The sequence below is a fragment of the Misgurnus anguillicaudatus genome, chromosome 12 (genome assembly GCF_027580225.2).
Source record: "Misgurnus anguillicaudatus chromosome 12, ASM2758022v2, whole genome shotgun sequence".
Classification (NCBI taxonomy): domain Eukaryota; kingdom Metazoa; phylum Chordata; class Actinopteri; order Cypriniformes; family Cobitidae; genus Misgurnus; species Misgurnus anguillicaudatus.
In genome coordinates, this window is record NC_073348.2 from 11,238,723 (window position 1) to 11,253,925 (window position 15,203).

A 15,203-nucleotide genomic window follows, 5' to 3' on the forward strand; every position below is an offset into this window, starting at 1 on the left:
AGAGAAAAGTTCTAAAAAAAGTTCCTTGTTTCCAACAGTCCCAAAAACATTCTGCCAACATAAAAAGTTTCCATTTTTTATGTTTTTTAGAATGTTTCTTGGTTGCTTGAATTTTCAAACATTATGACAATGTCATGTTTTAATGTTTGCACAATGTTTAAAACAACTGTTTTCTATATTTACTTTTTTGCTTGTTATGTTTACTGGATTTGGGAACCACTGATTTAAAATAACAGTTACCCATTTACCAAACCTAAACAAACCGAAAGACAAACCATAAATATGGTTTACTTTATTTAGTGACGTAAATGATTACTTAAATTACGTATAAAGGGCTAAGAAAACAATTTGTAAATATGAATGTACTGGAGTATTTCTTTGAAAATATTACACTGCTTTGTTTGACAATACTAAATGATGTTTTATTAACAAAGTTCGGGAGGAACACGTTCAAATAATCAAACTAATCACCTCAACTACGACCAGCTGTCGACAATCAGCAATCAGGTGTCCACCTGATTGGCATCAGCAGAAACCTATATATACTGGAAATCAACTCACCCTCATTCCTCGATAGTTTCAGCACAAATTGGACAATGCTTAAACTTAAGACAAACACCAACCAACGCCGACATCTTCTCTGAGACGTTTCCTCAATCTTCACATTACTCTCCAACCAACTCTTCCACCTCAAAAATCCACACCCCGCCGCAAAGCCACAAACAAAACAAGGAAAGATCATAAAGCTACATCTCTACTCACCAAAAGGTCTTTCATCTTCGCAAGAGCAGTTTTGTCAGGCCTAACCAGCAGGGCTTCAGCCTGTTCAGGTTATGATCCAGATTCCGCCGCCAAGCCTCACTCATCTTTTCGCTCCGAAGATCGCCGCAAAGCAGCCTGTCATGCACCGCATGATGTAACATGTCTCAGCGATACAGGTCTCCCATCCAGCCCAAGCATGTTTCCGCCAGTGGCGTTATAGCCACAAGCCTTTCCGTCTCATTTCTGACCCTTTCCCCTGTCAGTGGCCAGCGGCTCCACCATTGGGCTCGAGCACGAGGCTGCCTCCGCTAGCAGTGCATGCCCAGACGCCCAACCTTTTTCCCCTTGTTCTTCGTATAATTATAAATCAAACTGGTATGAGATACACACATACACAGCACGCATTCATTTGTACATTTGTACATGTTGCCAGTTGCGCAAGAAATAACATCACAGCCACACGCACACTGGCAGTGGAAGTAGCTCCCATTATCCAACAGCTACATTATTTTAATTCCTTTCTGGGAAATGTGATCTGTTTCACATAAGGAACGTGACCCGAGCCTATATTGATTCCTGTCCCGCATCCGCAGGTAACACGATGTTGTTTCGCCGCCCTGTGTGCGGGACCCGGCTCAGGGGTGATTTTCCCGAGCAACGGCATAACTTGCTGCTGAACCAGCAGTATACCGTGCATAGTTGGAGAGGCCAGCTGGCTTGTCATGATTCCCGAAAACATTGTACTTTGTTGCACATCCGTCGCTTGAACTATGTTGGTTCAACAATAAAAGTCGATGATGTCAAAACAAATGAATCCATTCAGATCTATTTAACTCTTTCACCGCCAGCATTTTTAAAAAAAAATTGCCAGCCAGCGCCAGTGTTTTTCATGATTTTCACAAAAGTTTAATGCATTCCAGAAAATGTTCTTCTTTAAATATATAAACATTCAATATATCAAATGAAAGAACAGACCATCATCTTTAAAAAAAAAAAAAATCTTTCATCCTACCTTCATTAGTTCTTTTGTAATCAGCTTTTGAATATGGGTAGGTTTCTGCAAAAACACCACATTTTGAGCAAAAAGCAGAGATAATTCCATTTTTGTGATGGACTTTTAATAGAGATCCCATTCAGAGCGATCTTTAAAACAGACACGGACATGCAGCAGCTTGCCATAGGGGGAATACTTCCGGGTTTAAAAAGTTGCGGACCTGGTGGATAATAGCGGTATTGCGGAAAGATGGAAATACTCGTCATTGGCGGGGAAGCGTTTTCTCTTGATTGACGAGATATCTCGTCAATGGCGGCGAAAGAGTTATTTTTTATTTTTTTTATTGCCGTAAATAACATACATTGCATCTAAAGACTGCTTTATTGTCATGTTTTAGTTCTCTGTTGTTTAAATCCAAGATTCGTCATTCATTTGCAAGTTTCCTTCTACGTCACTCATTTCAGGGATTCCCCAGGGTCTTAAAGCTCGTAGCTCCGCGCAGTTTTCCAAAAACAGCGCTTCAATTCGGATTACAACCTAAAAGACGGGAAATAGACTTTGCATATATTTAGACTACGGATATAGAAGGAACTGCATGTTGCTTTCTTATTTTGTTTAAAAGCATGATCCACCCAAGTCTACATGTTATACTAACTAGGAACTATGCTTCTAACCACAGCCGTCCAACTGATATTTAGCCATTTAATGCGGCTGATAAATAACATCACTGAGCCCAACTAAATTTGAGAGCACTTTATTTGAGATCTCTTCAAATTAAAGATAATGTCATTTTATTCAGCATGGATGAAAGTGCAATGTTAAATACCTATTTATTGATAAATAATGTTTTTATTAAAGAAAGCGTTTGTAGTTTGTTTGTAGCCTATTGCCATCAATTATAGTTCTTAGAAATAAAATCGGAATCGGACAAAATCTGTATCGGCATGTCACAATTACAGGAAACGTCTCGGTTACGGATGTAACCCTCGTTCCCTGAAGGAGGGAACGGAGACGTCACGTCGTGACCGACGAATTGGGAGCTCGCTTAGAGAGACCAATCTGCTTCGAATACTACTAAAACGCCAATGAACTTGGCATTGAGATATTTGCATAATGCTGGCGCCGCCCCGCCAGGTGCGTATATAAGGCGCACGTGCAAATAGGGAAATCAGCTTCTGTTCGCTGAGAAAGCCGGAAGGTGACCGGCCTAAACAGCAGGTGGCAGCACCTGTGGCGACGGGACGTGACGTCTCCGTTCCCTCCTTCAGGGAACGAGGGTTACATCCGTAACCGAGACGTTCCCTTTCAGTCGGTCACTACGACGTCACGTCGTGACCGACGAATTGGGAAACCCTACTAAAACGCCACTAGGGGCTGACCTCTTCCAGTGTCTGCATAAAGCCCTCCGGTTCCACTTAAGGATAGGAGAATTAGGTTTTAAGGCAGAAGGCCGGGCACTAGATGTTCCTTTAACCCCACAGTAGTGCCAGCGACTGGGAAGCGCCCTATCTGAGCGGTATAGGGACGCTGCGGAAGCCACCGCCCCGTTAAGGGCTAATGGTGGGCGAAAGTCAACCGTAGTTGAGGTAAATGACAGCCGTGGCTGTGTAAGCAAAGCAGTGCTCTGCTAAGGGAAACGTGGGCTGGTAGGATTAACCCCACGGAAAATACTCACAAAGGAACCCGTTGGGACACAATGTGGGGCCCTGGCCAAACACGTAGGTTCATAAGAATACAGCTAGTGAAAGGCTGACAGCCAATGCTCCGCAACAAAGGCTGTCAAGGCAGTGGAGAGAGCAAATCAAACCATTACGCATTTTTGCTCTGTTAGCCTTCCATACTGAAACTCAATTTGGAGCCTCAGTCGGAGGCTGCAAGCCGACTTGCGAGTCTGCTCTCCGTGTCCTCCCTGGTGAGGACAGAACACGAGAGGATACAGGCTCGATACTGTAAGATAATTTCCTGAATAAATATAGCACCTCCCCAAAGGACACTGCATGGGGGCAAAATGAGTGCCCAGGAAGGCAACTTTCTACGATTCACAGTGGATTTCCGACACATTTGGGTTTCAAGACACACCTTTAGGGTGTCATACATTTGTATTCTTATTCTCTCATCTACCATTTGTATGGAGATGTGATGTTTGACAATCAAGAGTATCTATCTGTCTGCAGATTTACCATTTGTATGGAGATGTGATGTTTGACAATCAAGGGTAGCTCTTTTCTATTGAAATGTCTCATTGCAAGTGGTTACAATGGTCTCACTCATATAACAACAGAATTCAATGTTAAAGTATATGTGAAACTTCATTCAAGGTTGATAGACAACTCCCATTCTAAGCTTAAGCCAATCACCCACTGTATACAAATTAAGGACAGCCCTTAGTTTTACAACAACCAATCAGTACCAAATTCCTATATGCTTTGTTCTCTGGTTATTTAAGGAGATGTGTAGAAGATTTAGGGGGGGTTTTCTATATATAGAAATGCACCCCCATGATGCTGTCCTGGCACAGCATCATGTATTTTATTTTATGTTGAGGAATCTGTAACCAGATCTTCATCTCCTCACCAGGTATGCAATGGTTTTTCGTTTGTTTTGTATTTGAATTGGAATGTAAATTGGCTTCTGAATTATGTGCTACCTACCTGGTTAATAAATTGTTACATTTGTATTCATTCTAATTTGCTCTGTATCATTGACTCTTCTAAGTTACAGTAAGTATTATCCTTTGTCACCATAAATCTAAAACCGGGGTATAAATTCATGCTAATTGTCTATACCGTTGAACTAGAGGTTCAGCCATTACTTTACTATATGTGGACTATCAGATGATAAGTCAGGACCTCTGATCAGTATCTCTACTATAATCATAGTTTTGAGTTCTGTATTAAGTTGGATATAGTTGGCTGGGTTGCATAATATTTTCTAATGATAATTAAGGGCACGCCAGCATGGGGCAGTTGCTTCAACCATTTCCTCTGGTTACACGGATAGACTAATTATTTAACCCTAACTAAGTTGTGGGTAATTGTAATGATTAATCGAGGGCTATATAAGTCAGGACCTCTGGTGCGGTTAAGTTTAACTATTTAACCCTAACTAAGTTGGGTATATTTGTGATTAATATACGTGGGCTATATAAGTCAGGACCTCTGGTGTGGTTAAGTTTATGTTTCAGAACCCGCACAACGGCCGATGTGGGCTGATATGATATTGGTAATCGAAATGAATGAGTTCAATGTTAACATGAGTAAATGGAATGATCAAATGTTTATCCAAATTCTATATTTATATCAATTTGATTCATATTACAATACGTTTTATATCTTTGGAGTCAGGTGTAAAGTTGCGTAACGTTAATTTGTCTTTATAAGCGCCGGAAAAGACCGAACGCGCTATAACCCTTCGTTTGGATTCCGTCGTTGGGCCAAACGGATGGATGGGGTCATATTTGTTCCCCTTACAAAGTGGTGATTCCCGGGACGTGATATTCAACCAGTGAGAAAATCTTATCAAAATGTACAAAGTACGACTGATTCGATCCCTGGAGAATAAGAGTCTTTTCATGGAGCTAAAGGTTTGAACTTCTTCTATTTCTTCAGCTGATGTGGTAAGTCAATCTTTTCTTTGCCTTTTAAAAATGTTTAAGGGAATGTTTTAAACATCCCACATTTATGAAATAGGTTGTAAATATACCTAATGTTAGACTGGAAATCAAATCCGGTGGGGCCTTTAAGAATGAAATGAAACCACATTATTAGGAAATGCTGTGTGATGTTAAATGAAGAATGAATTGCTTTGCTCTGTTAAGATCTTTTGTTAACATACCTACGGAAAACAAAAGATTGTCTTAAATTGGAGTTAAATCATCCAAAATTTGCTCTGATCCTCAAACAAGGAAAACATCTAGAATCTAAATTTAAATCACCAAATTCTACACAATTGTTTATGTTGTGACAGTAAATGCACAACCTGGAAAGAGTGCCAAAATAACTTTTAACAATTGAAAAATGATGTTGGATGATTTAAACTGCAATGCAATGAATGTGTTTGCATGTGAAAGGAGGACTTGGACAATGGAAATGTGAGAAGCACACAGATAGTAAGGTTTTTAAATGCTGCAAACACCAGTGTACAATCTATATTTGATGAATTAAGGTAATATTGTAATCAAGCTGGAGAATGAAGGAAATGTATGATTGAAGGCAGCGTTGTTGGATTTAAAAATCCCCAACGCATAGAGAAATGTAACTGAATGGTGGACATTAAGCAAGTAGGGAGATGATTTAAAGGAACAGTATGTAAGAAATTTATATAAATTAATCAGAAAATGGCCCTGATATGTCAGTAGACATTAAGAAATCATTTTCATTTCAAATACTTATATTACTGACAACAGTGGTCTGGCCAGGATATTGTCATTTAAAAAGTGGAGTTGCAGCCCTCAACTGATGTTTCTGTTGTCATTTTGTGTATTGGCCACCAGCTGTGTGATTGCAGTACCAGTTTTAGCCACAAGTGTTGTGATTGCAATACCAGCTTTGGCCACAATCCTACATACTGTTCCTTTAAAACTAGTAAAGATTGCTTGTTATGAGTGAGTCTTCTAAAAGATCACTTTGGATTGAATGAGGATAGAATGGAATCAGTAAGTCATATTACAATTACAAACTTCTAATTCAATGTAGTATTTCTCCATTGATGAGATACAATTAAGCAAAACCTAAAATTGTTGCAGGAAAATATAATGTTGTCCCAGGCCAACACAAATGGTCTTATCTCTCACTGTGAGACACCCAACTGAGATGAAAGGGCTTACCCCCCACTCAGATAACGGGCTATCCATTGTTCCCAAGAGAGAACATTTTTTAAGAGAGACATTGTCTGTAACCATATTTTTCCTTCTGTTAATCAATCTCAGTGTTCTTTAAGAACTTGATAAACACCAGGACTGTTAAAAGTTCTTGGCTTAGTCTTTCCCTATGAGTCTGTGAATATTGTTTAAAGACAGTTTTATACAGCTTTATAGAGATGTGAAAGGCCACACAATTCTTAGTCTTGAAACTGTTGTAGGAATACATTAGCATGAACCAATAAACGTCTGTGCCTCACACCAGTCTGTCCAGGGCTGACACCTTTTCACATTCAAATACATTGATACAGTAACATCTTGCAAATTACAAACACCAGCCTGGTGTTCCTTAAAAGAGATCAGTAATGAAAGTATTTTTAATTTATACTATTTTAATGTAATATAATCTATATTGTGATCAAGTTGCAATATACATTATATTATAATGGCCAAACAGGCCTCAGATGGTAAATGTGGTGCATTAAATGTACTATGGAATAACTTGCACAGGCCAAACCCACAGAATTGGTCCACTATGCAGTGTCAAAAGGGCGGAATGTGCTGTCACATGTTGCCATGTTTTAACACTTAAATATTACATGACACTTGTGATAGTAAACCAAACCCATTTAACTGGAAATCACTAACCCATTTTTAATCCAATACAGATTGGGCACTTGCTAGTGGCTTAACAGCCAGTTAGCATGTGTTTAACATTCTCATTGCAGTGATCCGTTTACATTTTCTGATTTGTAATTGATCGTAAGGCATTGATATTTCTATAGAACACATTCTAGTTGTTTGTTTCGTATGTGTTTCTATGTTGAAGGATTTGTCTCCTATGTGGTAAACTCTGCTATTCCTTGTATAGCTGCAGTCAGACCCTAAAGAGGAGCACAAAAATGCCATGTGGCTACAATGTGTTAATTGCATTAATGAAAATGTTTTACCTCACAACAGGATCCAGTAGCACTTTTACCATGTTTCCTAACTAAAAACACTGGTGTTGGAAGACTTATTGAGCCAGATTACAACCTCATACCGATAATATCGAACTGGCTCCCTGTTTTAACAACAGGACTAAATTTGCATCACAATTTATCCTCCTCACCTTTGTTGCAGCATGGTATTCACACATAGCCTCAGTTAAATTAAATCGCATAGCAAACACTCACTTACCAAGAATTAGTCATTATTTCAAACTGTCTGAATTTAAGCATCTGTTTTGGGTTTTCTTTTCAGAAGTTTGATCAGTTTAATGTCTACTGAAATCTTGATAAAGAGCAATTTTCTAAGTTTAATACTATTATTTTTGACATTTGATTTGCTCTGTATGTAAGACATTTAAAACTATCATGTTTATCACCACGCACCCCACAACATATTCCAAACTGAACACTACACTTAAAACCAACATTCTCCTGTTACACCAACAGAGCCATCTAATCTAACACACATGCTAAAGTGATATCATTCGCACCCATATTAGCAAAACTACAACATTCATAAGAAACTTACATGGCAAAGTCACACTTTGATAATTATGTTTTTAATTGCAATAACAAACTTACTGTCTTAATCTCAAATCAATAATCTGACTGTTGTTGTCATAAGTGAGGACCAGTGGCGCCCTGATCCTCAACTTATCACTAAATAACAGCACAGACAATTGTCAAGAATCAATCAAACCATTTACTCAACTCCTAATATCAAATGTGACTTAGCCAACAGATCAGAGATCACACACACACCTATACAAATATTTACATATCTCTACACTCACACACCTACCTATACACACAAAAGTGTATGGACTACACATACTCATAAACATGCCTATACACACACACACACACACATATATACACATACACATAGGCACATACCTGCACACATAGAAATCTAACGCGAGATTCTGAACCTTCAATTGTTCGGTAACACTTTATTATAATGTTCATTAATTAACATTAGTTAACTACATTAGTTAACATGAACTAATGATGAACTGCACTTGTGCAGCATTTATTAATCTTTATTAATGTTAATTTCAACAATTACTAATACTTTATTAAAATTTGGTTAACGTTATTTAATGCACCGTGAACTAACATGAACAAACAATAAACAGCTTTATTACTATTAACTAACATTAACAAGGATGAATAAATACTGTAACAAATGTATTGCTCATGGTTTGTTCATGTTAGTTAATACATTAACTAATGTTAAATCATGAACATTATAATAAAGTGTTACCAATTGTTCTCATGGACTCAACATGTTCTGAACAAATTCTAAGTTAATCTTAGGCCAAGAAGGTGCTTATATTAGAAAATTCAGCGTTCCCTCGAAACATTCATTGTAGATCTGTGTATGGAATGATTACAACACTATGTGCCTATTATTATTATTAGGGGTCAAGCCCCGAAGGGGCGTAGAACCCTATTGTTATTGTTAGTTTTCTTATTATTAGGGGTCAAGCCCCGAAGGGGCGAAGACCCCTATTGTATTTGTTAGTTTTCTTTTTACAATTATTTAGGGGTCAAGCCCCGAAGGGGCGAAGACCCCTATTGTATCCGTTAGTTTTCTTTTTATAATAATAATAATTATTATTATTAGTTATTCTTCTTCCGCCATTGCGGTCTATGGCAGCCCATAGAACCGTACGTAGGAAAGTTATGAAATTTGGCACACTGATAAAGGACACTCCAATGTGTCCCCACAGCAAATTTGGAGTCTCTATGTCTAACCCGCTAGCGCCACCAACAGTCCAAAGTTGCACTTATGTTTTTGCTTATAACTTCTGATCCGTAAGTCCTAGAAATTAAATTCTTGTTTCCTCTGATTCCTTGGCTCAAGCCGATTCGATTGGACCCTATGACGTCATTTTCCGTCATGAAAATTTTCCCGCCATTTTTAAATATTCATAAAACCTACTTTTGCGAACTCGTCCTAGAGCTTTTGCTGGATTGCCTTGAAAATCGGTATGCACCATCTAGAGACACTCAAGGCAAAAAGTTATTAAAAGAATTTTGATAAACCAATCCGTTGTCGTATAGCGCGTCAACAAATTTTACGTAGAGCTCAAAAAAACGGATTTGAGGCTGTATCTTTGCCAAACTTAAGCCTATTGACACGATACTTTGTATTTGTGATGCCAGTCAGGAACTAAGGGTGCATGCAGAGTTTCGTCACAGCGCCACCTAGTGGTCAGACTTATGTTTTACACGCCTATAACTTTGACTCCGATTGACGTATTTTCACGGGACTTGTTTCCTTGGAGTTCTGAATAGTTGCCGAGTCCAACGATACCAAACATACCAGAATTCGCCTTACAGTTAACCCTGCGCAGCAAAATAGCGCTTAAGAAACACGCGTAAATATCTCCGCAAACGTTTTTCCGATCGACTCGAAAACACCATAGGAAGAAACTAACCTTACCTTCTGAACAAAAAGTTCTATTGGCGTTATATTAAAATTTTCATCAGAAATGGCCGAAAATTGCGAAAAACGAAAAATTACCTTCAAATTTTGTGTTTTTTACACATAAATGGTTGTAACTTTGTAACGAAAAGAGATTTTTTCACCAGATTTGATACGCTGATGCATGAGCACATTCTGAGGCCACACAAAAAAAATTGTATGCTTGCACCACTAGATGGCCTTATAATTGAACAAAACCTTTGATAACAAGCCAGCCCTATGGTCATACAACTGTTTCTTAACTAAACTAAAGTGTATAGTCATAAAACTAGCTAGATGTAACACAATCATGACCTGATGTTGCATGCACAATTTTGTCATTGCGCCACCTACTGGTTTTGAGATGGAATATGGTATTTTTGCCTAAAACTACTGCAACAACACATCTAAAACCATGAGTCATCATGGATTATTCCTTTCATGGCTTTGACTATAATCACTGGTGGTTGCCAATTCACTTCCTAGCAACCATTGAGAATACTTTATCAACCGTTTTTGCAAAAGCTATATCTCTGCATCAGAACATCGTAGAGACATGGGGATGGTCTCTTTTGACTAATTAAACTTGTTGTAACATGATGTGACCACTGCAAACACCACTCACATGTCCTTCAGTGCTCTAATGTTCCATGATTGTCAATAACAGAAGGACGATTGCAGTAGACAAGAACATAGATTATTTTTGTTGATAACTTTTTTGTTTTTTCATCTAAAATTATTAGGGTTACCTAGGTTCTTCAATCTGCTTATCCAATCTCAATTTTACATCCTTCTGTGCCCTTTTCGGCTTGACCCCGGCATTGCTGCTTGCAGCTATATTTAGGGGTCAAGCCCCGAAGGGGCGAAGACCCCTATTGTATTTGTTAGTTTTCTTATTAGGGGTCAAGCCCCGAAGGGGCGTAGAACCCTATTGTTATTGTTAGTTTTCTTATTAGGGGTCAAGCCCCGAAGGGGCGTAGAACCCTATTGTTATTGTTAGTTTTCTTATTATTATTATTATTATTATATATTATTCTTCTTCTTGTTCTTCCGCCATTGAAGTCAATGGCAGCCCATAGAACCGTACATAGGAAAGTTATGAAATTTGGCACACATGTAGAGGACGGTCTTAGAAGTTACTATAGCAACATTGGTGTGTCTGACTCAAACCCTGTAGCGCCACCAACAGTCCAAAAATCCACTTATGTTCATGCTCATAACTTCTGACCCGTGAGTCCTAGAAACTAAATTCTTGTTTCCTCTGAATCCTTGGCTCATGATGATTCAAATGCACACATTGATGTCATTTGTGTCATGCACATCTTTCCGCCATTTTGAATTTTTCGTAAAACCTACTTTTTCGAACTCCTCCTAGACCGTTTGTCCGATTTGCATGTCCTTTGGTATGTAGCATCTAGAGACACCCAAGACAAAAAGTTATCAAAAGCTTTTTGATAGACCATTGCGTTCTCATATAAATTGACAACATATATGGCGGCGAGCACGCCAAAACGGACGTGAGGCCTTATCTTCGCAAAACTTTATTGTATCGACACGAAAGTTGGTATATGTCATAACAGTCATGACCTGAGGGTGCCTGCAACGTTTCGTCACAGCGCCACCTAGTGGTCACGAGATTCGAAAAATGCCTATTTTCGCTTATAACTACTTCAAACTTGAGTCTAAAATCATGAAGGTGGTCTTGTTAGATTCCTTGAGGCATGCCGAGTCAAACGATACCAAACGGTTTTTGGTCGGCCATTTTGGGTGTCGGCCATTTTGAATTTTCTCATTAAGTTTAGTATTTCACAAACAGAATGGCGTATCGCTACGAAATTTGGCATGGTTCATCAGTGACATGTTCTGAGCGCACCTATAAATCTTTAGGACGGCGCCACCTAGTGGTCAGGATATGTAAAAAAATTTTTTAAATCTTTATATCATTTGATTAAATTGCCACTATGACATACAACTTCAGTCTATTGATCCCTTGGCTCATGCTGAGTCCGACTGTACCAAATATGTCTGAGTCAAACCTACTTCCTGTCGGCCATTTTGAATGATATTGAACACCTACTTTTTCAAACTCCTCCTAGAGCGCTTGTGTGATTGGCTTGATTTTTGGTATGCATCATCTAGAGACACTCTAGACAAAAAGTTATCAAAAGATTTTCGGTAGACCTATCCGTTGTCGTATAACGCATCAAAGAATGCGAGGGCGAGCACGCCAAAATGTGTTTGAGCCTGTATCTTTGCAAAACTTTTGCGTATTAATATGAGACTTGGTATATGTCATAACAGTGATGACCTGAGGGTGCATGCACCATTTCGTCACACTGCCCCCTACTGGTCACGAGATATAAAAAATGTTTATTTTTGCTTATAACTACTGCAAACTTAAATGTAAAATTATGAGACTGGTCTTGTTAGATTTCTTGAGGCATGCCGAGTCAAACGATACCAAATGGTTTTTGGTCGGCCATTTTGTGTGTCGACCATTTTGAATTTTTTCTTTAAGTTCAAGTTTTTCAGAAACGCAATTGCGTATTGTTATGAAACTTGGTATGGTTCATCAGCAACATGTTCCGGGAGGACTTGTAAACTTTTTGGCGCCCCCTAGTGGTCAAGAGATTTGAAGCTATATCTCTGCATCTCTTTATCGTATTTACACCAAATTTGGTGGGTGCCATCAGAATCAAGACCTGAGTCACAATTTATTGTTTGGTCAGTGCCCCCTAGTGGTCAAGTCATTTAAGGCTATATCTCCGTATCGCTTTATCGTATTTACACTAAATTTGGTATGTGTCATCACAGTCATGACCTGAGGCACCATATATTGTTTTGGCACAGCGCCACCTAGTGGTCTCAAGATACGAAAAAAATGCTATTTTTTCATAAAACTAATGCAAACTTAGATTTTAAATCATGAAAGTCATCACGTATGAATCATTTTTTGCCATTTTTGGCTTGACCCCGGTATCGCTGCTTGCAGCTATATTTATTATTATTTTTCTTCCTCGTTCTTCCGCCGAAAGTCAATGGCAGCCCATAGAACCGTACATAGGAAAGTTATGAAATTTGGCACACATGTAGAGGACAGTCTCAGAAGTTACTATAGCAACTTTGGTGTGTCTGACTCAAACCCTCTAGCGCCACCAACAGTCCAAAAATCCACTTATGTTCATGCTCATAACTTCTGACCCCTGAGTCCTAGAAACTAAATTCTTGTTTCCTCTGAATCCTTGGCTCATGATGATTCAAATTCACACATTGATGTCATTTTTGTCATGCACATCTTTCCGCCATTTTGAATTTTCCGTAAAACCTACTTTTTCGAACTCCTCCTAGAGCGTTTGTCCGATTTGCATGTCCTTTGGTATCTAGCATCTATAGACACCCCTGACAAAAAGTTATCAAAAGCTTTTTGATAGACCAATGCGTTCTCGTATACCGTGACAACATATACGGCGGCGAGCACGCCAAAACGGACGTGAGGCCGAATCTTCGCAACACTTTGGTGTATCGACACGAAACTTGGTATATGTCATTACAGTCATGACCTGAGGGTGCCTGCAATGTTTCGTCACAGCGCCACCTAGTGGTCACGAGATTCGAAAAATGCCTATTTTCGCTTATAACTACTTCAAACTTGAGTCTAAAATCATGAAGGTGGTCTTGTTAGATTCCTTGAGGCATGCCGAGTCAAACGATACCAAACGGTTTTTGGTCGGCCATTTTGGGTGTCGGCCATTTTGAATTTTCTCATTAAGTTCAGTATTTCACAAACAGAATGGCGTATCGCTACGAAATTTGGCATGGTTCATCAGTGACATGTTCTGAGCGCACCTATAAATCTTTAGGACGGCGCCACCTAGTGGTCAGGATATGTAAATAAATTGTTTAAAATCTTTATTTCATTTGATTAAATTGCCACTATGACATAAGACTTCACTCTATTGATTCCTTGGCTCATGCTGAGTCCGACTGTACCAAGTATGTCTGAGTCAAACCTACTTCCTGTCGGCCATTTTGAATTATATTGAAGACCTACTTTCTCGAACTCCTCCTAGAGCGCCTGTTTGATTGGCTTGAATTTTGGTAGGCATCATCTAGAGTCACTCTAGACAAAAAGTTATCAAAAGCTTTTCGGTAGACCTATCCGTTGTCGTATAACGCATCAAAGAATGCGAGGGCGAGCACGCCAAAATGTGTTTGAGCCTGTATCTTCGCAAAACTTTTGCGTATTAATATGAGACTTGGTATATGTCATAACAGTGATGACCTGAGGGTGCATGCACCATTTCGTCACACTGCCCCCTACTGGTCATGAGATATAAAATATGTCTATTTTTGCTTATAACTACTGCAAACTTGAATGTAAAATTATGAGACTAGTCTTTTTAGATTTCGTGAGGCATGCCGAGTCAAACGATACCAAATGGTTCTTGGTCGGCCATTTTGTGTGTCGGCCATTTTGAATTTTTCCTTTAAATTGAAGTATTTCAGAAACGCAATTGCGTATTGTTATGAAACTTGGTATGGTTCATCAGCAACATGTTCTGGGAGGACTTGTAAACTTTTCGGCACCCCCTAGTGGTCAAAAGATTTGAAGCTATATCTCTTCATCTCTTTATCGTATTAACACCAAATTTGGTGGGTGTCATCACAATCAAGACCTGAGTCACAATTTATTGTTTGGTCAGTGCCCCCTAGTGGTCAAGTCATTTAAGGCTATATCTCCATATCGCTTTATTGTATTTACACTAAATTTGGTATGTGTCATCACAGTCATGACCTGAGGTACCATCTATTGTTTCGGCACAGCGCCACCTAGTGGTCTCAAGATACGAAAAAATTGCTATTTTTCATAAAACTAATGCAAACTTAGATCTTAAATCATGACAGTCATCACGTAAGAATCATTTTTTCCATGTTTGGCTTGACCCCGGTATCGCTGCTTGCAGCTATATTTAGGGGTCAAGCCCCGAAGGGGCGTAGAACCCTATTGTTATTGTTAGTTTTCTTATTATTAGGGGTCAAGCCACGAAGTGGCGTAGACACCTATTGTTATTGTTAGTTTTCTTATTATTGTTATTCTTGTTCCTCGTTCTTCCACCCAAAAGTCAA

General features: G+C 38.9%; 1 protein-coding gene across 1 annotated transcript in view; it reads right to left on the reverse strand.

Annotated features, from left to right (window-relative positions):
- The window catches only part of LOC129447487 (adhesion G protein-coupled receptor E3), a 92,311-nt gene that overhangs the window by 8,515 nt on the left and 68,593 nt on the right, over positions 1-15,203 (reverse strand). The window lies entirely within an intron of this gene.